This window comes from Ursus americanus, chromosome X, assembly GCF_024610735.1.
Source record: "Ursus americanus isolate L20-20 chromosome X, mUrsAme1.1.p, whole genome shotgun sequence".
Classification (NCBI taxonomy): Eukaryota; Metazoa; Chordata; class Mammalia; order Carnivora; family Ursidae; genus Ursus; species Ursus americanus.
In genome coordinates this window covers 119,659,939-119,686,493 of record NC_142164.1, presented here as the reverse complement: position 1 = coordinate 119,686,493, position 26,555 = coordinate 119,659,939, and the positions used below count along the sequence as shown (strand labels likewise).

General features: G+C 40.2%; 1 long non-coding RNA gene across 1 annotated transcript in view; it reads right to left on the bottom strand.

The window, feature by feature from the left end:
* Positions 1 to 26,555, bottom strand: part of LOC123802725 (uncharacterized) — a 697,769-nt gene that overhangs the window by 613,508 nt on the left and 57,706 nt on the right. The window lies entirely within an intron of this gene.

Sequence of the window (26,555 nt, the reverse complement as noted above, 5' to 3'; positions counted from 1 at the left end):
AATCAATCTCCTTCCCATATACCCAGGCAATTTTCAGACTGCTGCTTCTGTGCTGTATCTCTGTGGGGTGGGTTGTTGTGCTGTCTCTTTAAGGGCAGGGACTCTTTCCTGTTGCCCTCTTGACTCTCCTTGAAACAAGCCTGCTGATTTTTTTTAGAGTTAAGCCCCACTGATTGTAACAACATGATGTTAAGCCCCACTGGCTCTCAAAGGCAAATGTCTGGGGACTCATTTTCCCAGTGCTGATCCCCCATGACTAGGGTGCCTGGTGTGTGGTCTACTTTTCTCCCTTCTCTGTGGTTTTGGTGTCCCTCCTGATTGTGGTTGTTCTTGCCAGAAGTCTGGTTTTGATGGAGTATCTGCCCCTCCTACCATTCTCCGTGTGACCTCTTCTCTACAATTAACAGTGGACAGCCTGCTCTGCCAGGGATTGGGTTGTTTTCTGAGTTACTCACACTGATGTGGCTGTCATCTAGGTGTATCCATGGGATGAGATGAATTTAAGATCTTCCACTGTGCCATCTTTCCAGGCTTGCCCACCGAATTATTTTAACCAAATTATTTTAACCAAATTATTTTCCACAATCAGGGGATACCACTATCGTGAATTGAGAGCTAGGATTTCTAGTATTCTATGGTTAGGAAACATATTCTTAAGTGTTAACTGATTTTGATAATTATAAAAAAGAACCAGATCATGTATGTCCTCTTTTGGTTTTTTAACATTATGTTTTCAGAGACTCACCCAGGATGATTTATACACATGCAGTTTATTATTCTTCTTTGCTGTAGCATTTCTATTAATAGGACACACTGTTCAGCCATTCTGCTTTACTTTTGCATATTTTTTTCTTCATGGAAATGCAGCTGAGCACCCACTGTTACATTAGTTTTAGGTGTACACCATACTGAATCAAGTTTCTATATTCTGTGCTCACCACAAGTGTAGATACCATCTAAATTTGTACCTTTCAACCCCAAGACTTATTCCATAACTGGAAACCTGTGCCTCCCACTCCCCTCCACCCATTGTACCCAACTCCCATTCCCCTCCACTCTGACAACCACCAGTTCTCTGAATTTATGGATCAGTTTTCTCCTTTTTGTCCATTTATTTTTAAGATCCCACAAATAAGTGAAATCCTCTGTACATCTTCTTTGGGAAAATGTCAGACTTATTTCACTTAGCATAATACCTTCTAGGTCCATCCATGTTAGCACAAATGGCAAGATCTCTTCATTTTTATGACCGAGCAATACTACATCATTTACACACACAAACACACACACACACACAAATGGCAAGATCTCATTTTTATGACGAGCAATACTACATCTTTACACACACACACACACATATCACCTGCCATCTTATCCATTCATCTATTTCTGTATGGTGCCTACTGTAAATAATGCTGCAGTAAACACAGGGGTGCAGATATCTTTTCAAATCAGTGTTTTTGTTTTACTTTGGGGAAAACACCCAGTGGTGGAATTACTGGACTGTACGGTATTTCTAATTTTTTGTCAAACTTTTTTTTTTTTTCTTAACCGTGCCCACCACATTTTACATTCCCACCAATGGTACATAAGGGTGCTTTTTCTTCTCCACACCCTCGCCAACAAATTTCTTTAGATACTAACCATTCTGACAGGTGCGAGGTGGTATCTCATGGTGGTTTTGATTTGCATTTCTCTGATGATTACGATGTTGAGAATCTTTCCAAGTGTCTGTTGGCCATCTGTATGTCATCTTTGGAAAAATGTCTAGCAAGCCCTTTTTTTTAAGGGCTTTTTTTTTAAGTAGCTTTTTTTTTTTTTTAAGTAGCTTGTTTGTTTGCTTTTTGGCATAATGAGTTTTTTTTAATATATCTTGGGTATTAAGCCCTTATCAAATACATCATTTGAAAAATATCTTCTCCCACTACCTGGGTCACTTTTTCATTTTGATGGTTTCCTTTTGCTGTTTAAAAATTTTTATTTTGGTGTAGCCCCAAAAGTTTATTATTGCTTTTGTTTCCCTTGCCTGAGGAAACCTATCTAGAGTAATGTTTCTAACGCTGATGACAAAAAGATTAGTGCCTTTGTTTTGTTCTAGAATTTTTATGGTTTCAGGTCTCACAGTTAGCTCTTTAACCCATTTTGAGTTTATTTTGTGTATGGTGTAAGAAAGTGGTCCAGTTCCCGACAAGGATGCCCACTCTCGTCACTATTATTCAACATAGTACTAGAAGTCCTTGCAACAGCAATCAGATGACAAAAAGGGATCAAAGGTATTCAAATCGGCAAAGAAGAAGTCAAAATGTCTCTATTCGCAGATGACATGATACTCTACATGGAAAACCCAAAAGAAGCCACTCCCAAACTATTAGAAGTTATAGAGCAATTCAGTAACGTGGCAGGATACAAAATCAATGCTCAGAAATCAGTTGCATTGCTATACACGAATAGCGAGACCGAAGAAAGAGAAATTAGGGAATCCACCCCATTTACAATAGCACCAAAAACCATACGTTACCTTGGAATTAACCAGAGACATAAAGGACCTATGTTTTAGAAACTATAAATCACTCTTGAAAGACACTGAGGAAGACACAAAAAGATGGAAAGATATTCCATGCTCATGGATCGGAAGAATTAACATAGTTAAAATGTCCATGCTACCCAGAGCAATCTACACTTTCATTGCTATCCCGATCAAAATACCGAGGACCTTTTTCAAAGAACTGGAACAAATAGTCCTTAAATTTGTATGGAAACAGAAAAGGCCCCGAATCTCCAAGGAACTGTTGAAAAGGAAAAACAAAGCTGGGGGCATCACAATGCCGGATTTCGAGCTGTACTACAAAGCTGTGATCACAAAGACAGCATGGTACTGGCACAAAAACAGACACATAGACCAATGGAACAGAATAGAGAACCCAGAAATGGACCCTCGGCTCTTTGGGCAACTAATATTTGATAAAGCAGGAAAAAACATCCGGTGGGAAAAAGACAGTCTCTTCAATAAATGGTGCTGGGAAAATTGGACAGCTACATGCAAAAGAATGAAACTTGACCACTCTCTCACACCATACACAAAAATAAACTCCAAATGGATGAAAGACCTCGATGTGAGACAGGAATCCATCAAAATTCTAGAGGAGAATATAGGCAGCAACCTCTACGACATCGGCCAAAGCAACCTTTTTCATGATACATCCCCAAAGGCAAGAGAAACAAAAGATAAAATGAATTTATGGGACTTCATCAAGATTAAAAGTTTCTGCACAGCCAAGGAAACAGTCAGAAAAACTAAGAGGCAGCCCACGGAATGGGAGAATACATTTGCAAATGACACTACAGATAAAGGACTGGTATCCAAGATCTACAAAGAACTTCTCAAACTCAATACATGAGAAACAAATAAACAAATCAAAAAATGGGCAGAAAATATGAGCAGACACTTTTCCAATGAAGACATACAAATGGCTAACAGACACATGAAAAAATGTTCAAAATCATTAGCCATCAGGGAAATTCAAATCAAAACCACACTGAGATACCACCTTACGCCAGTTAGAATGGCAAAAATTGACAAGGCAAGAAACAACAATTGTTGGAGAGGATGTGGAGAAAGGGGATCCCTCCTACATTGTTGGTGGGAATGCAAGTTGGTACAGCCACTCTGGAAAACAGTGTGGAGGTCCCTTAAAAAGTTAAAAATTGAGCTACCCTATGATCCAGCCATTGCACTACTGGGTGTTTACCCCAAAGATACAGACGTAGTAAAGAGAAGGGCCATATGCACCCCAATGTTCATAGCAGCAATGTCTACAATAGCTAAATCGTGGAAGGAGCCGAGATGCCCTTCAACAGATGACTGGATTAAGAAGTTGTGGTCCATATATGCAATGGAATATTACTCAGCAATCAGAAAGAACGAGTTCTCAACATTTGCTGCAACATGGACGGCACTGGAGGAGATAATGCTAAGTGAAATAAGTCAAGCAGAGAAAGACAACTATCATATGATTTCTCTCATCTATGGAACATAAGAACGAGGATGATCAGTAGGGGAAGAAAGGGATAAAGAAAGGGGGGTAATCAGAAGGGGGAATGAACCATGAGAGACTATGGACTATGAGAAACAAACTGAGGGCCTCAGAGGGGAGGGGGTGGGGGAATGGGATAGACCAGTGATGGGTAGTAAGGAGGGCACGTATTGCATGGTGCACTGTGTGTTATACGCAACTAATGAATCATCGAGCCTTACATCGGAAACCGGGGATGTACTGTATGGTGACTAACATAATATAATAAAAAATCATTAAAAAAATAAAAAAAGAAAAAAAAAAAAAGAAAGTGGTCCAGTTCCATTCTTTTGCATGTTGCTGTCCAGTTATCCCAACACCATTTGTTGAAGAGACTGTCTTTTCCCCATTATATATTCGTGCCTCCTTTGTTATAGGTTAATTGACCATAAAGGTGTGGCTTTATTTCTGGGCTCGCTATTCTGTTACACTGATCTCTGTGTCTGTTTTTGTACCAGTCCCACACTGTTTTGATGATTACAGTTTTGAAGTATGTCTTGAAGTCTGGGATAGTGATATCTCCAGTTTGGTTCCTCTTTCTCAAGATTTCTTTGGCTAATATTTTCAGGATTATTTGTTCTAGTGCTCTAATAAATGCTACTGGTATTTTGATAGGGATTGCACTGAATCTGTAAATTGCTTTGTGCAACATTTTAACAATATTCTTCCAATCCATAAGCATGAAATACCTTTCCCCTGGTGTCATCTTCAATTTCTTTCAACTGTGTTTCATAGTTTTCAGAGTATAGACCTTTCACCCCTTTGGGTAAGTTTATTCCTAGATATTTTATTTTTCTTGGTGTAGTTGTAAATGGGGCTATTTTCTTATTTTCTCTTTCCCTACTTCATTATTAGTGTACAGAAATGTAACTGATCCCTGTATATCAATTTTATATCCTGCAACTTTACTGAATTGATTTCTTCTCATAGTTTTTTGGTGGAGTCTTTAGGGTCTTCCCCCTAGAGTGTCATGTCATCTGGAAATAGTGACAGTTTTACTGCTTCCTCACAGTATGGATGCCTTTTATTTCTTGTCTGTTTGCTGTGGCTAGGACTTTCAGTACTATGTTGGATTAAAGTGGCACAAGTTAACATCCTTTTATGTTCTTGATCTTAGAGGAAAACTTTCTACCACTGAATATGCGTTAGCTTTGGGTCTGTCCTACATGGCCTTTAAAATATTTGAGGTATATTCCCTCTGAATCCACTCTGTTGAAATGATCATATGGTTTTCATCCTTCATTTTGTTAATGTGGTATATCATGGTGACTGATTTGCAAATATTGACCATCCTTCCATCCTCATAATAAATCCCACTTGATCCTGGCAAATGATCCTTTTCATGTATTATTGAATGTGATTTGCTAATATACTGTTGAGGATTTTTGCATCTATGTTCATCAGAGATATTGGCCTTGCATCTAGTCTTCTTGGAGAGAAGAGCCAGAGATAGTCTTCTTGGAGTGTCTGTCTGGTTTTGGTATTAAGGGTAATACCGGCCTTATAAAATGCATTTGGTAGCTGGTTCTATTTTTTGGAATATTTTAAGGAGACTAGGTATAACTCTTCTTTAAACATTTGGTAGAATTCATCTGTGAAGCCACCTGGTTCTGGAATTTTGTTTGGGAGATTTTTTTATTGTCACTTAAGTTTCATTACTAGTAATTAGTATTGAGATTTTCTATTTCTTCCTGATCCAGTTTTGGAAGACTGTATGTTTATAGGAATGTATCCATTTCTTTTAGGTTGTCCAGTTTGTTGCCATATAATTTTTTGTAGTAGTCTCTTCTAGTACTCTATGGTGGTGGTTACTTCTCCTCTTCCATTTCTGATTTATCTGGATCCTCTCTTTTCCTTGATGAGTCAGTCTAAGGCTTCATCAGTTTTATCTTTGCAAAGAACCAGCTCTTTGAACCTTTCTATTGTTTTTTACTATTTCCTTTATTTCAGCTCTGATCTTTATTATCTTCTTCCTTCTATTAACTTTGGGCTTTGTTCTTTTTGTAGTGCTTCTCAATGGAAGGTTACGTTGTGTTTGAGATTTTTCTTGTTTCTTGAGGTGGGTTTGTATCATTATAAATTTCCCTCTTAGGACTGCTTTTGCTGCATTGTAAAGATTGGAGTCTTTTTCTTTTTTTTTTCATTTTCTTTCGTGTCCATTTATTTCCTCTGATTTATTTCATTGACACACTGGTTGTATAATAGCATATTGTTTATCCACCACATGGTTCCCCCCCCCCCAACTATTTTTCTTGTAACTGATTTCTACATTCATACTGTTGTGGTTGGAAAACATGCTTTATATGATTTCAATTTTCTTAAATCTACAGAGACTTTTATTGTGGCCTAACGTGATCTATCCCAGAGAATGTTCCATGTGCACCTGGAAAGAATATGTATTCTACTGTTTTCTGGGTGTAATGTTCTGTATACATGTGGTTAAGTCCAACTGGTCTAATGGGTCGTTCAAGGACATGGTTTCCTTGTTGATTTTCTGTCTACATGATCTATCCAGTGATGTAAGTAGGGTGTTATAGTCCCTACTAGTATTGTATTATTGTCAATTTCTCCCTTTATGTCTGTTAATATCTGCTTTCTGCACTTAGGTGCTCCCATGTTGGGCACATATATCTTTATAATTGTTATAGCCTCTTGTTGGACTGACCTGTTTATAATTAGGTAATGCCCTTCTTTGTGTCTTGTTAAAGTCTATTTTTTTCTGATGTAATTGTTGCTACCCTCCTATTGTTTTCCATGTACATTTACATGGAATAACTTTTACCATCCCTTTACTGTCAGTCTGTATTTTTAGGTCCGAAGTGAGTCTTTTGTAAGCAGTGTATAGATGGGTTTTATATTTTTTTTTTATCCATTCAGTCACCCTATGTCTTTTATCAAAGTATTTATACCATTTAAATTATTACTTGTAGGTGTGTACTTCTTCCCACTTTGCTTTTGCTGGTTGTTTTTGTACTACTTCTCTGTTTCTTCTCTTCCTCTTTCCTTGTTATTTACCTGTAGTTCCTCTTTCCTTGTTTATTGATGACTTTCTTCAGTGTTATACTTGGCTTTCTTTCTATTTTTTGTGTATCTGCTATAGGTTTTCAGTTTGTGGTTACCATTTGGTTCATATATAACATCTTCCATATATATGAAAGCAGTCAATACATATTTTCATACATATATGCATACCAATCTATATTAAGTTGATGGTCACTCAAGTTCAAACACACTGTACATTCTATGTATATGTTGTCCTACATCTTTTTATTTCTAGTCTACTTAACAAATGTTTTAGGTAGAATTGATTTTACTACTTTTGTGTGAAGCTATTATGAAGGTTAAAACACAAGTGATTGCTGTTATACCTTTACTGTATGTTTGGTTTTACACATGACATTTTTCCTTTCATAATTTTCTTCTAGTTATGGCCTTTTCCAGTTAATATCCACCGTTAGCATTTGTTGTAATGCTGTTTAGTGTTGATGAACACCTTTAACTGGGAAACTCTTTCTTTCTCCTTCAATTCTGAATGATAACCTTGCTGGGTAGAGGATCCTTGGTTGGGGACTTGACTGTATCATGCTACTTCCTCTGGCCTGCAAAGTTTCTGCTGAAAAATCAGCTGATAATCTTATAAGGTTTCCCTTGAATATAGCCAATTGCTTCTTTCTTGCTGCTTTTAAAATTCTCTATCTTTAATCTTTGACATTATTATGTGTCTTGCTGTGGTTCTCCTTGGGTTCATATTTTCTAGAACTCTGTGCTTCCTGAACATGGATATCCTTCTCCAGATTTGGGAAGTTTTCAGCCATTATTTCTTCAAATTGAGATCCCTATAATGTGAATGTTTCTTTGCTTATGTTCAAGAGATCCCATAACCTATCTTCATTTTATTTTTTTCTGTTCAGCTGAGGTGCTTTCCATTACTCTCTCTTCCAGATCACTGACCCATTCTTCTCATTCTCTAATCTGTTGATTCCATTTCCATTGCATTTTTCTTTTTAGTTATTGTATTTTCAGCTCTGATTAGTTCATTTTTTATATTTTCTATATTTGTTGAAGTTCTCACCAAGCTCATCCACTCTTCTCTCCAGTCCAGTGAGCATGTTATAATCATTAAACTCTCCATCAGGCATATTGCTGATCTCTGCTTCATTTAGTTCTTTTTCTGAGGTTTTGTCTTGTCTTGTTCTTTCTTTTGGACCATATTTCTCTGTCTCCTCAATTTGCTTGATTTTGTTTCTGTGAATTAGTTGGAATAGCTACTTCTCCTAAGCTGGAAGAAATGTTCTTGTGTATGTTGATTCCCTGTTAGACTATGTGTGCCTGGTGACTTTTCCTGGCTGGAGCTGGCATGGGCTGTGTGTCCTACAGTGCTCTGTGCTAGGGAAACCTTGGTGGGACATATGGAGCTAGAGGAGGTGCAGGGCAGTCCTATGGCTCTCCATGTAGACGCTGCCCTGGCAGGAAATCTGAAGCTGAAGTAAGTACAAGCTGAGGGATCCTGGAGCTCCCCCATGCAGAGGGCATCCTGGCAGGACAGCTGAAACTGAAGTGGGCATAGGCTGGGGCAACCCTAGGGCTCTCCACACAGAGAATTTCCTGATAGGACAGCCAAGGCTGAAGTGAGTGCAAGCCAGGGCATCCCAGGTCTCTCTGTGCAGAGGGCATCTTGGCAGGACAGCTGAAGAGGGTGCAAGCTGGGAATCCGAGAGGCCCTCTGCAGGAGCTGCCCTGGCAGGGCAGCTGGGGCTAAGGCAGATGTGGGGCAGAGAGGGCTTCTGGGAATACTCTGCACAGGAGGTGCCCTAGTGGGGCAGCTGGAGCCAAAGTTGTGCATGTGTGGAGTGTTCTGTGGTGCTTTGTACCTGTCACCTTGGTGGGACAGCTGGAGCTATAGTGAGCACTGCCCAGGGGTGTCCTGGTGTGCACCATCCTTTGGTTACCTTGGTGGCACAGGTGGAGCTTGCACAGAATAGGGGCCTGGGGCTCACTGAGGTGGCAGGCTGGATAGGGTTGCCTGGAACTTGTCCACACTACAAAGGTGGAGGGGGAACCTAATCTGTGGTGCTTGCAAACCCCGCTGACCTGGAAAGAGTGCCAGCAGCTGTCCCACAGTTTGTAAAAGGGCCAGCCCTAGAACCCTGCCAAATGAGTTGCCCATTTACACCACGGCTTTCTTTCTGGGTCCCAGATGAATCTGCTCGTGGTCCCTCCATTCTGCCCCTCCCCACTGCAGTTCACAACACTGGGGTAGGGGTTCCCTTCATCACCATGTCTCTGCCCCCGTTGCTATTCTTTGTGATCTTTGTGCAGAAGTTGTGCAGGCAGCTCTCAGGTCGTCTTTAAGGGGAAATGGATTTGGTGTGTCCCCGAGGAGGTGAGGTCAGGGTCTTACTACATCACCATCCTGCACCAGAACTATCTATCCTATTTTTGTTAGATGTATGTGTGTTCCACAATTTTGCTCTTAGAAAAGCTGCTATAAATTTCCCTACAGGTGCCTCATGGTCTCCATATACCTGAGATAGCTATGCTGTACGCATTCAAGCAGAACTGTTGGTTCATGAGTAATTCTTACACTAGATTTTCTGCAGTAACACCAAACTGTATTCTCAAAGCACAGTGACAATTCATAATCCAAGCAGACGTGGGCAGAGTTTACAGGGACTCAGAGCCTGACCTTCAGTCACTATTTTAAGTACATTGCTTTGACCAACTTTATGGGTAAGATAGGATGTCTCTTTAAATTGTTAATTAAATTTATATTTTACTTAATTTTAAGTTCAAGCATAAAATGTATCTCTGAACTATGCCATTTATAATTTTGCCCATTTATCTACTGGGGTGTACGCATGCATGTGTGTATTATGTTTTTTTATTTGCTGGTTAAATAGATTGAAAATTCTCCAAATTAGATGCTTCATTTAACTACCTTTAGCATTGAACAGACAGAACATTTTAGTTAAATGAAACTTTTTATCATTCATTTTAATTTTTGATGCATTTCAGAATCCTGTCTCAAAAGTTCAAGAGTTTTGATATTTGGCCTTAAGTTCTTAAGGCTGTAACTATTTTTAACAGGTTCGTAAGTTTACAGGTATAATTTGCACACAGTCTGTTCAAGCATAAATGTGAATTTTATTGAGTTGGTGGGTTAATTAGGAGAGAACTGGCATCCTTATTTATAGAGTCTTATACATACTATGACAAGGAAACAGCTATTGGTATTGCTGATATTGACCAGCTATCTGTAGAATCCCATAGGTTTGCTTTGTAGTATCACGTCACTGATCTGACAATTCTCCCTCTATTCAATTCATAAAACTTATTTTTCCTTTTGTAACCAGCAGAATAGAGAGCAGAGATGATGATAGAAGGAATCGGGATTTTTCCCTTCCTAAGTATCCCAGGTATATTAGTAGCTGCAGGTTTTCCCATTGCTCCTTTCCCTTGTTAAGAAAGCTCCTTGGAATTCCAATTTCCTGGGAGAATCTGTTCATGAACATTTGTAGAATTTTGATTTTTTTTTTTTTTTTGCCACTTACTGATAAAAGCATCAATTCAGATGACCATTTATTACTGTGGGAGAATTATATAAAATAGTCTAGCATTTGAGAATATTATGCTTTCCTACAGTGAATCCTGATTGATCATGACACATATTTTATGCAATCAATCTTTGTGTATGTTAATTGGACATCTATGCTGATACGTGAGACTGGTTTGGAATAAGCTATTTCTGAGTGATCCTGAATTTCACAAACGGTATCTCAAACCCGCACTGCAAACTCTCAGAACACACAGCTGGGGCAGGTATTAAATGTAATTGAAATTCTAAGTTGGTGTCAGAATAAACCATTTCTAAGGTTTCCCCTTTAGTTTCTCTGATTCTTGATACATTTTAAAAATCATTCAGGTTTATTATTGTCATCTTGACTGAATTTGTGCATTTTGTAAAATAATCCATTTTGAGACCAAACATTTAACAGTGCAAGTTGGTTCATTTCAATTAGACTTCAAAGAACCCTTTATCATACTTAAGAAATCACTACATAGGGAGATTGTTGATCAATATTCAGCTGACCTTGTAAGATTTTCTATTAAAAAAAATTATTGGTGCTTTGATTTACCTTCATTCCAGTGATGACCTTTTGATGACGTAACAGGTGGTGTTCTAATTATTACAGTCAGATCCAGGGATGGGTCAGCCAGTGAAGGTGAAAAACTCATTTATCTTTTAGTGATTAGGGCAGTTTTAGGCACAGAATGTAGAATACAGACTACATAAAATCCTCTTGAACTGAATTCAACAGAAAACCTTTTATGTGTGATTTGATACTGGACTCTGGGTGTTTCCCAATACAGAGGCCCCATGATTGTGGGTTATGAATTATACCCCACATAGTTAATACTGTCTTATTTCCATCAGCCAGAAGAATATACAAAGGTTAATAAACAGCTCTGTGTAACTGCTCTACATGGAGAGAAAAGGAACATTTCAATCTCAAAATATTCCTGTCCGCTGCTCTCTATGTTCTCCCATTTTTTTGTCCTGCATGTGGGTATAGCTCTTCTCCCTCTGAAGGTTCCGGCGACCAACGTAATTCTCATGACTCAGTGCTCACATAGAGTAAACCATGTCATTTAATTAAAGAAATGACTAATACTGATGAGAAATGCACTGAGATGTAGAGAAGAAAACATTAAAATCTAGCTCTAAATTATAGAATTAACGGACTACACCTAGCTCTAAATTATAGAATTAACGGACTACACTTACTTCATCATTCATGTAAACGTGTCAAAGTACTGACAAATGTCACATACTGAAGTTAAATTTCTGGAGAAGTGAGTCAAACTTCATATTAAGCTTTATGTATGAAGCCTCTATACGTACATAAATGTTCAAATCATGCTTACATGTATCTGTAAATAGATTTGCGTCACATAATTTGGTGATTCCGGTTCCCTTTGTAGTCACAATAGCAATGTGTTTATGTCAGATGGTTAAGTGGTTTGAAACGTGCTCATGATCTCAACTGCTAAGCAACTTTTCGTGGTAAAAACAAACCTGGAACAGTAGCCTTATGAAATAGCCCAATACGGGGTGTGCCTGGGGGGCTCCATCAGTGAAGCTCTGCCTTGGGCTCAGGTTGTGATCCCAGAGTCCAGGGATCGAGTCCCGTATTGGACTCCCTGCTCAACAGGGATTCTGCTTCTCCCTCACCCTCTGCTCCTCGCACTGCTTGTGCCCTTTCAAATGAACAAATTAAAAAAAAAAATTCCGAAAAAAAAATAGCCCAATATGAAACCATGGGATACCATCTCAAGTCCTCAATGTCACCCTTAGATTTTTTAACTTAGTAAAGGTAAACATCACTGGGTCTCAGTTTCCTCAATCTTAATTTAGATTAAGCAGACAAAATTACCAAAGTACAGAGCTGTTTTTAAGATAATGTTCTTTGTAAACAGATATGGATTATGAATTTCACTTCGGATAGATCTAGTTTACTACTTAAGCCACAAGAACTTTGGATGATGAATAAAGACTGAGACAAGTATTCCCAACAGTAGTGAATCTATGCAATTCTTAAAAGTGTGGAACACACTCCAGTCGACCCTTGAACAACGCAGGTCCCCTTATGCATGGATGTTTTTCGACAAATAAAGTACTATCAATGTATTTTCTCAATACCCTTTCCATAGCTGACTTTAAGAGCACAGTATATAATACATACAAAATACAAAATGTGTTTATTGAACACTATTGGTAAGGCTTCTAGTCAACAGGAGGCTGTTACAAGTTCTGTGTGTTGTATATATAGAATTTCATGTACATATAAAAGTACAGCTAACAGTTACATTAGTTTCAGGTGTACAACATAGCAATTTCACAAGTCTATGTTATGCCATAGTCACCACACGTGTGGCTGCCACCATGCAACACTAACTATATTCCCTATGCTGTACTTTTTTTTTTTTTTTTTAAGATTTTATTTATTTGGGAGAGCATGGAAAAAGGAGAAGCAGACTGCCTGTTGAGCAGGGAGCCCAACATGGGGCTCGATCCAGGGACTCCAGGATCATGTCCTAAGCAGAAGGCAGACACCTAATCAACTGAGCCACCCAGGCAGGTGCTGCTATGCTTTTACCTCATATTCTGTGACTTACTCATCCCGTACCTGGAAGCCTGGTGCCCCTATGCGTTTACCTTGTATTCTGTGACTTACTCCGTACCTTGAAGCCTGTATCACTTACACCCCACCACCTCCCCTCTGGCAACTATCAGATGTCTGTATTTACAGGTCTATCTCCACCTTTTGCTTATACATATATTTTGGTTTTTAGTTTCAGTGAAATCATAGAGTATTTGTCTTTCTCATTTCACTTAGCATTGTACTGTCTAGGCTCTTGAAGATCATAGCAAAGAGCAAGATCTCATTCTTTTTTATGCTTGAGTAACGTTCCATGATGAGTCTGTGTGTGTACCACATCTTTATCCATTGATCTATGGATGAACACTTGGATTGTTTCTATAATCTGACTATCGTAAATATTGCTATCATCAACACAAAGGTGAATATATTTCCTGAAATTAGTGCTTTTGTCTTCTTATGGTAAATAACCAATAGTACAATTACTAGGTCACATGCTACTTCCATTTTTAACTTTTTGAGTCACCTCCATACTGTTTTCCACAGTGGCTGCACCAGCTTCCATTCCCACCAACAGTGTAAGTGGGTTCCCCCTATCTCCACATCCTCACCAACATCTGTTGTTTCTTGTGTTGTTGATTTTAGCCATTCTGACAGGTGTGACATGATCTCTCTTTGTGGTTTTCATTTGCATTTCCCTGATGATGAGATGCTGAGCATCTTTTCAGGTTGGCCATCTGTATGTTTTCTTTGAAGAAATGTCTATTCAAGTCCTCTGCTCATTTTTAATTAGATATTTTTTGGTGTTGTATGAATGTATGTATTTTGAATATTAACCCCTTATCAAGTAGATCATTTACAAATACCTTCTCCCATTCAGGAGCTTGTCTTTTTGGTTTGTTGATGGTTTCTTTTGTTGTGCAAAAACTTCCTATTTTGGTGTAGTAACAAGAGCTTAGTTTTCCTTTTCTTTGCCTTGCCTAAAGAACATATCTAGAAAATGTAACTACAGCCAATTTCAGAGACCTTACTGCCTGTGCTCTTCAGGATTTTTATGATTTCAGGTCTCACATGTAGGTCCTTAATCCATTTTGAGTTTGTATGGTGTTAGAAAGTGGTCCAGTTTTATTCTTTAGCATGTTGCTGGCCGGTTTTCCCAGCACCACTTGCTGAGGAAACTTTTCTCCATTGCATATTCTTGCCTCTGTCACACATTCATGGGCCATATAAAAGCATGGGTTTATATCTGGACTCTATTCTATCCCATTGATCTGTAAGTCTATTTTTGTAATAGTACCATACTGTTTTGATTATTAGTTTTCTAGTGTATCTTGAAATCTGGGAGTGGTACACGTGCAGCTTTGTTCTTTCTCAAGATTGTTTGGGTTAATTGGGATCTCTCGTGCTTCCATACAAATTTTATGACAGTTCTACTTGTTGGTTTTGATAGGGAATGCACTGAATCTAGATTGCTTTGGGTAGTGTGGACATTTTAATGCTTCCAATCCATGAACATGGAATGTCTTTCCACTTGTGTCATCTTCAATTTCTTTCATCAATGTCTTATACCTTTCAGAGTACAGGTCTTTTTACCTCCCAGTTTATTTCTAAGCATTTTATTCTTGTGTGATCGTAAACTTCTCTTTCTGTACTTCATTATTACTATACAGAAACACAACCAATTTCTGTATATGTTGTATCCTGCAACTTCACTGAATTCATTCATTCGAATAGTTTTTTGGTGGAGTACCTAGGATTCTCTATGGATAGTACCATGTCGTCTGTAAATAGTGACAGTGTAACTTCTACTTTACCAATCTGGAATTCCTCGTCTGAGGACAAGGCTAGGACTTGCTGTGGCTAGGACTTCTGGTACTATATTAAATAAAAGTGGTGAGAGTGGACATCCTTGTCTTGTTCCTGATCTTAAAGGAAAAGCTCTGATTTTCACTGAGTATGTGATACTACCCTGGATTTGTCACATGGCCTTTATTATGGTGAAGTATGTTTCCTCTAAACCATTTAGCTTTTTATCATGAACAAATGCTGAATTTTGTCCAATGCTTTTTCTGATCTACTGAGAAAATCATAGGATTTTTATCCTTCATTGAACCATCCTGCATCCCCAGAATACATCCCACTTGATTGTGGTGAATGATTCTTTTAATGTATTGAATGTGATTTGCTAGTATTTTGTTGAAGATTTTTGCATCTATGTTCATCACGGATAGTGGCCTGTTGTTTTCTTTGTAGTGTCCTTGTCTGGTTTCGGTATCTGGGTAGACTCGTAGATGTAGATTGTGTCCGAAAATTTTCCTTCCTCTTCTTTAAACATTTGGTAAAATTCACCTGTGAAGCCATGGGGTGCTGGACTTTTCTCTGGGAGTTTTCTAATTACTGATGTAATTGATATGTTCAGATTTTCTGTATTTTCCTGATTCAGTTTCAGAAGATTGTATGTTTCTAGGAATGTATCCATTTCTTCTAGGCTGTCCAATTTGTTGGCATATAATTTTTCCTAGTGGTCTCTTACAGTATTCTGAATTTCTGTGGTGGTAGTTGTTACTTTTCTTCCTTGATGAGTCATCAAGTTCACCTTCAAAGAGCCAGCTCTTGGTGTCATTCATGTTTTTTAAGTGTCTACCTCTGCTCTGATCTTTCATTTCCTTCCTTCTACTAAACTCGGGTTTTGTTTGTACTCCTTAACTGTGCCCCTAATCCCTGCACTATTCAAAGGTCAACTGTACTTATTTACTACCATACAAGTTAATACGGACAAGAGAAACTCCCTTGTATAAGGACAGGATCACTGGGCTCTGAGTCACCTTGCTTTTATGATCTTCTCTGAATTAGTAAGTGAAGACCAGCTGTTATGGGAAGGGAAACTTAGACTACAAGCCTCACATTTGCAGACTTCATTGATATATTAAAATGCTGGCAGTGAATTGTCTTTTCCTGTGCAGAATTTATAATTTTTTCAGAGCCCCACTGGGGCACAAAGCCATTTTCAAGAGGAGCTTTCAGAAAGAAAAGGAGTAACTAAGACCTGTTTAGGTAAATAAAATTTAAGAAGTAGAAAAGAATACATCTCATGCTTCAATATAAACAGGTAAGTTTTCTGGACACCACACAAAAAAGCCTATACATTCTAGGAGTGTTCACACAGAAATAAGAATACACAAAACTATTAAACATTAGTTATATTGAGAATCCGTCGAGACAGAGCTTGTGAAAAGACAGTGGAAGTTCAATAGTTAGAATTATATAAGAAGCTAGACTACTCCTGGAAGGTGACAGAAAACACTTAGCTCTACCAACTCTATTATCCCTACTGCTTACATCTCAAGGATATATATGGACAAGAAATTAGGGAAAAGGAAGGGCTTCAAAAGGAGTGATGAACAAACCTTTAATGTTAAACTCAATGTGTAAGGATAGAATAAGTGGGACTTCCATAGAGGTCTGGAGAGGTAAATATGAGAAGGCGTACTCACACGTATACCTTCCAAGTCAAGATTAAGAGAGATGCATGCAAACCAAAATAGAACTGATGAACACAAAAGAATAATTAGTCTAAGGCTGGGTATTCTCTATAAGAAGACAGATTTCCACAGTTCAGTGAAATTTAAATTAAGCTTCTCTTGAACCTAGGCAACAATGCTGTTCCGTGTGGCAATCAGGTTTAAGAGAAAGGCTCTGCATTTTTCCATCATGGGAGAAATTGGAATAGAAGAGAAACAGCCCAAGCTTCTGGAACACCCTTTCCACCTGTAGTATAGATGGGACTGGCTTTCTGCCTTCTCACTGAGTGCAGGAAGAGGCTATGCTTGCAAACAAAAGACTCTCAGAAGAGTTAAGAGTACCCTAAAACAAAATTATTAGGAAAACGCCAATGTTTCGGATATAAGTACAAAGTTCAATTATACACTGTAGAGAAAAGAAATGCCCAAATAGCTCTTGAGTGAGAACATGATCCAAGAGACTGTGCTTACCTAGCCTGTGTCAGTGCAGTCCTATTTTCCCTCCGTCCCTCTTACAGTTGGGTGGTGGTGGTCTCTGGGTTCCTGGACACAGAGTAAGGTTCACTGAGTCTTCTCAAGGCAGCTGGCAGACTCAGTCACCTGCCCAAGCGCCAAGTAGAAGCTTTGCGCTGTGACTTTGGGTTGTTGCCAGGCTCAAAAGGTTTGAAGACAGCAATGACGCAGGCACAGATATCTTTAAATGGATGGTGGGAGTTCAATGGTAAAACGTTACAGAAAGTAATGAAGTGGACCTAAAAATACTTCGAATGCATACATCTCTGACTCAGGTTTACGGAACCAAAACCAGTAACAATGTGTGTCTATACATGCATGCATGTACAGAGAAGTATATAGCTTATCTCTGTTTAGGTATCGCACTTTTTCTATTCATCCATCCGCTATTTACACACAAGCATCTGAGACGTACTGCATGTCCGGAGATTAAGGATTGTCAGGTGAAAGGGCAGGGGCAAAGTTTTCCTAGAAGGACCCTCCCAGGACTTCCCACTACACCCTTTTAAACATAACTGCGTGATATGGCTGTAAGTCAGGGAAGACCAAGAGTTTGCAATAGTTTCATTCAGAAAGGAAGTGAAAAGGGCTGGGGACTAGATTTTGGACAGCCTTTCCACAGTGCCTGCCAAACATACTAGTTTAGCTTATGTAATTTTATTTGAATGGTTTCATCCAATACATTCCCAAGAATTTGCAGAAATGCAGCCTTCTGACTTCACTGGAAGTTCTAGAACATAAATTCAGTAGAGGAAGAAAAAAGGAAAGTGTTGCCTTTTTCAGCCCAAGTCTAGGCTACATATTATAGGACAATCTTCAGTAATTTTACTCATTTTCTGAAAGATGCATGAGACAAACTATTACATGCCTTGGTTATCCATCCGTTATTTCACGGTATAAAGATTGTTTTCTTTTAAAGATAAAATTATTGTAATTCTGAGACATGATGGAAAAACTCAGATAAAACCTATTTTTATGAGCAAAGAAAATCAAAACATATAGCCTAAATAATTCATTTTTCTAAAGTAGTTTGATATTTTAGATCAATAAAATTACGCCAATATCTTGATACGTGAAAGCTGAAAATATACTGTGAATTTAATGCATTGTTTCAAAAACCCCATACTTAAAGAATTGTACCTTGGGCATTTTTTTTTTCCCCACACTAAGCGATTGCTTTCACGTACATCCCAGCCAAGTCAATGAGTGCCTGTGTATGTTTTCTACACCCATCTTCAAACCTCAACTACCAAGATTTAAGCACATTGAGAATCATAAGAACTACTACTCCCCTGTATCTGAAGGAGATTTCTCACCCTCCCTAATTTATTTTTGGAGAATTATTTGAATGGAAGAATTATGTAGGAAAATGAGACAGCTTCGTGGACTCATTATACTAGGGAGTTGCTAACTTTCACATCTTGTTTGGAAAAGAGGGTGCCAGAAACTGGTGACCACAACTGTCATTTCAAACATTTTTGTCCTGGTTGTCCCACCTATGTATGGTTTGGAGATAGAAGACCATCGTTGAGCAACTGTAGTCTTGACATTTAGATGACTCAAGTCCTTAGGATTCCAGCAAAGTGCTGGTAGAAAGGGGAAATGAGGATAGAGAAGTGGCCTTAAAGTCTTGGTGCTGTTACTCTAATGGGGTCTAAAAGTTACAAAGTCCTATATATGCTTACCCTACCCAACAAAACTTTAAAATCCTCACCCCTGAATGGCTGACATCAAAATACTGTAAAACTTCTAGCCAACTCTAGAAACAAACAGTGGGGACTTTCACCCGAATTTCCTCGTTATCCTGGAAATTGATTAAGAAATCTTCCATTATTTTGTGTTCTGGGAAAAGGGTTACTACACAGAAACATCCTTCCTCATAGGACTTAATACGCAGATACCCCCTTTTTCACCTAAAGGCCACATAGTCATTTGAGACAATGGGAATTTGGAGGGTCTCTAACTGAATTGTTTTGTCCCCACTCATCAATGGAAACCAAATGGTTCTTAAACTTTAGTGACGTCTTTGTCCTTCCCACACCCATGAACTCTGGCCCGTCATCAGTCTGAGCCAACATACCACCCCTCTTTAACTGCCCAGGCCTAAGAACAGGCTGTTAGTAGTATAAAGCATCCTCTGATCTACTTGTTGGATCAGCCACCACTGCATCTCACAGCTCCCTACACCCAGTTTACTCCTCCATGTAAGAGAAAAATTCTGAGATGCATACAGATGTCGGGGGGACAAATGCTGTTGCAATACGTAGAACACTAACCCTCTCTCAATAGAGTCCCCCTCCCCTTTCAATCATCCCCCATGAACTAGTTCATCTCCTCCACATTGGCTCCCCCATGTCAACTGTTGGCCTCTCTTGTTCATATACCATCTTGGGGATGAAGGATTTATAAGATACCCAGTAGCACAGTAATATGCTAGTTAAAGCCCTGCACACTATTTTAGCTGTGTTATGATTCTCCCGTGATAATCGACCCATCTGCCCGAAACAGCTAAAGCAAAGAAGCAGACAAAATACACCAAAGCCTGGATATCAAGACCTAACTAGACAATCCACTGAGATAGACAACCTCTCGGCATTGGGTATAATCTGTAAGAAGATAAATCAGAAAACAGTCAACATTAAGTTTAAGGTCAAAATAAAAGAAGGTAAAGAATGGAAGAGAAACAAAAGGAGACTGAGTCCACAATTAGCTTGTGTGAGGACACACGAAAAAGTAAACAATGGTCAAAGCTCTCAGGAAAGAAAACAAATTTTTCCAAGTACAGATACATTATTTCCCAAGAAAAAATAAAGCTCAACCTATGTTTAATGTTAAGATTATATATTTGGGCATATATGTGTTATATATTTTTAAAATTTATAAATATATGTAAAGCTTAAATACAAGTTTAAATATAAAAACTTAAATGTATATAAATCACATGTATGACTTATAAACATCTCATAGGCTCCTGGATGGCTCAGTTAAGAGTCTGACTTAGGTTCAGGTTATGAGCTCAGGGTCCTAGGGATTGAGCCCCACGTTGGGCTCCCTGCCCCGCAGAGTCTCCTACTCCCTTTGCTCACATGCTCACTCTTTCAAATAAAAAAAATAAACATCTTAGAGACAGGTGAGCATAGTGGCTACCATCCCTCTGTAAACCATATAATCAAAACACACAGACACCAACAGGAAAAGTAACTTGTGAAAAATACCATAGCCAACCAAGAGGTAAAGCAAAATAATTTACAACTGATGAAAATGTCCTCCTTTAAAGAGGCAGTGAGCTCTGAATTCACTGAAATAACAAAATTTAAACAAAGTACACGTAACACACCTTCACATAATTTGGGTGTGTGAGTAGAGAAAGGAGAGGTTTTAAAGGTGCCGATTAGTACTTTTTTTTTTTTCAACTGGAATAGAACAGTCTAGTGTTGAAAAAAACAAATAACCATTGTTCAGCATAAAGTCATTATCTGGCAATGTTATTGACATTACTGTGCTTTATAATCACATCTCAAAGATAAGATGTCTCCTGCCTTGGAAAGAGTAGTTTTCAACCACCTCCACTGGTTGAAACACACTTAACCACATGAGCCAAATCCTTACTATGGACATTTCAATTACAAAAGAAAAAAAAATCGCATAAACCCCGCACCACCACTCACACACCAAAGGAGTATCAAATAAAGCTGGGTGTGTGCAAAAGAGTCTCAAAGCTGGCAAATGAGGAAAAGATATTCATGTTTAGCCCAAGACTGCATCAAAATTTGACACTTCTCGACTTTAAAGTTACAGACTCAACACATGTAAGTCCTGTCAGAGTTGATAATTAAAGGGCAAAGCCTTTGTGAAAATAGAAACAAAATTAGAACAAACTGGCAAGAGCAGGGAAAACGGAATCCAAGAAAAGTATCACTGAATGGAAACTGCAAAGTGCAAAACCATCAGGGCAACAAAACACCAAAGGACATAGAGCCAACTTCCCTAGGAATCCAAGATGGTTCCCCATTTCATTAATGTGCTGATGGGACCCTGAATCTTAGAACACACAGTCTGTCTCCTCCTTGGGCACAGCAATTTGCTGAGCTCTTTATTTCCTGCCAAGCAGGTAGGTTTTACGGATAGGGCTCCCATCTTACTCTCAGGTTGGTGCTCTCCATCAGGACTCCTGAGCCCTGGAGTCCTGAACTTGCAAAGTTCAGGCAGAACTTGCAAAAGTATGCTTGGTGAATGTCACATGGAATTAGAGTTTGGAGGTCAGGGTGTAAGAGATGGGAGCCAACGGCAGAAGGAGGTTTCCGAGCCATGAACGTACGACATGACATAAATACAAGACTACTGTTGGCTCTGCATAGTAGGACGGAGCAAAGACCCCTTTCTCTATGCCTGACATGGATACACAGAATCAGGAGAAACCGGGGTCCTGGGACAATCAGAGTCTGGGAGCCGCGAGGATGGGTGTTGCTACCATCTTGGAAAATAATCCAGATGCCTACATCATAATGAGTGCCGACGGTGGTTTACTTTGGAACACAGCACCGCAAGGCTGGAGAGAAGGCATTTTCTTTCTTCACTGATTTCCTGATTACACGTTTTTAAAATGATCACGTGTCTACTAGCATTGAAATAAAGATTTTCATGCTTTGAATAAATGCATATTCTATATCATTGTGTGCCTATCAGCCCATGATTTGCACAGAACCCACAATGAAATTGTTGGAAATATAATTCATGTTGTATAGCCGTTGAGGAATTAGCAGGTTGTAACCTTCTCTCTCAGAAACAGATTTTTTTTTTTTTAATCAAAGCAACAGTGCTTGGAAGTAGTGCCTTCAGAACATGATAAATGTTGTTCAGGAGAGGCCAAGAGTGTGAGCAAATCTAAAGAAAACAGTCAAGCAGGTGCCAGCCCTCACAGAGGTACAAAGGCTAAATTCTGTACATTCTTCAGCATGAACTCTCGGGAGAGAGGGCACAAACTCTCCATTTTTACTACCTATCATCATGGTACCTGTGGTCTGGGACAGAAATACTGATTAAGAAGATGACTTTGAAAACAGGTCCCAGGAACAGATCATCGACAGCACGGCAACAACAGTAAGTCCTGTATATTTGAAACTTGCTACATCTTAACAGTTTGCACATCAAGAAAAAATGTAACCCTGTATAATAACCAGTGTCAACCAGGCTTAGGATGACCACTTTGCAAGACGCACTAATGCTGAAGTCTGTTATACACCTGGAAACTAATGCTATGTGTCCACTGGACTTCCATGAAACAATAAAACGTGAGTCTGGCTACGCATCAGCATGGTCTTGCAAACTGGAGAACCAGAAGGGCTGAGGGAGAGGGGCAACACCTTTTGTAGGCTGAGCACACAGTCCATCATTACGCACAGGGGTGAATCCAATCGTCACGACTGCAGATGTGAGCTCATGATCTCTTTCACACAAGAACAGGGAGCCGGACAATCTTTTGCTTCTCTGAGGTCTTATAAATGGCAGGATTGAACCTGTGTGGTAGGTGGGATGATTCGCATTCCCCAGCCCCACCCCAAATGTCCACATCCTAATCCCTGGAGTCTGTGAATACCTAAACTGAAGTGACACAAGGGATCTGGCAGATGTGATTACCTTCAGGGTCCTGGGATGAGCAGACTGACTATCTTGGATCATCCAGGTGGACCCAGTGTAATCACTAGGGTCCTTTACGGTAGAAGAGGGAGGCAGAGGAGGTGAACCACAGGCAAGGGCTTGTGGGAAACACCTGAGCGGCCATGGCTGGCTTTGCAAGTTGAAGGGGTTCACGTGCCAAGGGACAGTTTGCATTGACTCCAATGACACCGTGTCAGATTTCTGACCACCAGAGGAGTAAGAAAATAAGTCTGGGTTGTTTTAAGCCCCCAGGTTTGTGGTACAGGCGTACCTCGGGAGATACTGTGCCGTCGGGTCCAGACCAACACAATAAAGTGGGTGCCTGGGTGGCTCAGTCGCTTGAGCATCTGCATTTGGTTCACACCACGATCTTAGGGTCCTGGGATCAAGTCCTGCATGGGGCTCTCTGCTCACCAGGGTGTCTGCTTCTCCCTCTCCCCCAGCTCATCTCGCTCACTCTCCCCCAAATACATTTTTAAAAATTGCAATAAAACCAAATTTCCCAGTACATATAAAAGCTTTGTTTATGGCCTATGTACTGTATTAAGTGTGCAACAGCCTCATGTAAAAAATACCATTATCTGAGTTTTCAGTGAGTCCTAATAACAGATCAACACAAAAATATGAGAAAGTCTGAAGAATTGTGAGCATTACCAAGAGGTGACCCCAAAACAGGAAGTGAGCACGTGCTGTTGGAAAAAATGGCACTAAAACCTCTTGACACGGGGTTGTTACAAATGTTTGTAACAAAAAACAAAAAAACACAATTATCTGTGAAGTACCATAAAGCAAAACACAGCTAGACAAAGAGATCCAAATCCCATGCAATTCGTCAGAATAGATAGGCTGGTGTCTCCAACAGACTTTGGTCCAAAAGCGGTCAGAGAGTGGAATCTAGCAATGCCTGCGGAGCCCCGTGTCTGTGGGTAGGCAGACAGCTCACAGCCCCTTTGTATGGCAGAAAGAAGAGCCCCTCCCGACAGCCCAGAGAATGGAGCCATCCCCGTGTCAACTACGATCCTGGAATCCACAGAAATCTAGAACGCCCAGAGTAAGACTCCTTCCGCGCTGGGAATGATGATGATGGACTGTGAAATCCTTCTGGGCCGACGGAGAGCAGGAAAACATCAACTGTTGAGAGCTAAGTCACTGTGCAAGAAGTAGTCCCCCTCCTGCACTTATACACTGGTGGATTTTACCATGAACTAGGCGACAAGATGACCATGAAGCCACTGACCTAACCAAAGAAATGGTGGTCATCCATACCACGCGGTACTGTTCAATGATGAGGGAGTCATCAAGCCACATGAAGACGTGGAGGAACCCTGCATGCATATTACTCAGTGGAAGAACGCAGTCTGAAAACACGATAGACTATGATTCCACCTATAGGACATTCTGGAATCAGCAGGACTACCGATGGGTAACGAGGTCTGGGGTAGGGGAGTTCTGAATAGGTGAAGCACAGGGGATACACTTAGGGTGGTGTATGTATTTTGCATGACCCTGTAAGGGTAGACACAGGACCCTAGAGGTTTGTTAAAAATCACTGAACTTCACAGCACAAAGACGGATCGTAAGGTATGCAATTCAAACAAGAGGGATTTAGGGGATCCTGGGGTAAGATGCACAGAGCAATGTAATAAGCATGTGCAAATGTGTGAAGCCATGTCAGTGAAGGGAGTGGGTGTGTGGGGCAGTGCTGACCTAATGTCACTTCACAGGGCTGTGCATCTGTGAGACTAGAGACAAAGGAATTGTCATAACCATGTGCTTTGGTTGAGAACACACTTCCCACAGGGTTCTGAACGGATATGCACATATCCTGCGATGCACCGGTTAAGTACACGGAGACCAGGTGGCTGGTCAGGGCCAGTTCTGGTCACTGCTGCAGTGGCAGTCAGCCCAGAAGCAGCGCAGGATGCTGGAATGATCCCAGTGGTAATGAGTTAGAGCTGGAGGCGGCAGCACGCGCTCACAGAGAACTACGTACAGAAACATGTACGTGCAGGTGCATAAACGTGAGTTGGTACATGTATACACACACACACACACACACACACACACACACACACACACACACATTTCCGTGCTCCCTCAGCTGAGAGGGCCCTAAAGAAATAACACACTGCCCAGAGCCTGGTGTCCAACACCAGTGTCCAGTAACAGGACAACCAGAGCTCCTGGGAGAAACGGCTGGTTTTAGGACTGGGACAGGAAGTAAGTATACACGAGTAGTCTGCACTGAGGTGGAGGGCCTCGCATTCCAGAACAGTGCACACGCATGTGTGCACACACAAGGACGGTCACCGCACACACAACGGTGGGGATGTCACAGCTGGTACCACCACGCAGGAAAGCAATGTGGAAGTACCCAGTTTCAGGCAGGCACACCCCAGGACCCAGAAATGCCATGTCGTATGTGTAACCAGTACATCAATTCACAGGACTGTACTAGGAAGATGCTTGGGGACAGTCATCCTTGTACTCGATTTATGAGAAAATACTGCAAAAGAAATCAACTTTTTCTATGAAGGACTGGGAGACTGTTGCTATGCGTACCATGGAATGCTTTACAACAGAGAACGTTGACCCAGGTCCAAGAGTATCTTGTCGTTGACTGAAAATGTGAAATGGAAGATGATGCTTAAGAGAATTCTATCACTACAGGGGAATGTGTGCTCAGTCAGTATATAAAAATACACAGGGGCACCAGGGTGGCTCCACTGGTTAAGCATCTGCCTTGGGCTCAGGTCATGATCTCAGGATCATGGGATCGAGTCCTGAGTCGGGCTCCCTGCTCAGCGGGGAGTCAGCTTCTCCCTCTCCCTCTTTCCCTCCCGCTGTTCATGCTCTCTCTTGCTCTCACTCTCTCTCTCAAATACATACATAAAATCTTTGAAAAAAATTTAAAAATAAAAATGCACACATAAACACGCCTGGGTGTCTCAGTCGGGTGAGCGTCCGACTCTTGGTTTCACCTCAGGTCATGATCTCAGGGTCCTGGGATGGAGCCCTGCAGACAGCCTGCTTGAGATTCTCTCCTCCCTCCCCTTCTACCCCTCCCGCCTGGGCTCACTCTCTCAAATTATAAATCTAAAGAAAATGCACACATAACTATTAGCAACTGCTAGTAAATGGTTACCTCTGGGAGGTGTGGAAACATTTACTTGATTTCTATTTTGTTTCTTAAATGCTTTGGAAAATTTATAACAAAGTGTCTCATTACCTAGTTGCCGGTCAGAGAGGCAGCCTTATATTTCAATATTTGATGTGGTTAAGCTATTTTCTACATTTAAACATTTTAATGCATAGAAAAGGAAGTGCGCACAGGGTGAAGAGGGTGATAAACTGGCAGAAACACAGGGTGCATCTCCGTCAGTCAAGATCTCTCAAGAGGGAAGACAAAATAGTTCAGTTTGGGTTTTCTCTGCTTCAGGAGGCAGTGATTTCTAAATGCTCGTGTGATAGAAGGGGAGAGGGAGTGAAAACACACGCACGGACGCTCTGGGGACAGGATCAGTGTGGATGACCCTGATGGCAGGACATTCAAGAGAAGGGCTCCAAACATTCCTACAGATTTCTGGGAGAGACTCAGCCCAGGATCATGAAAAGTTGGTATCTGATGG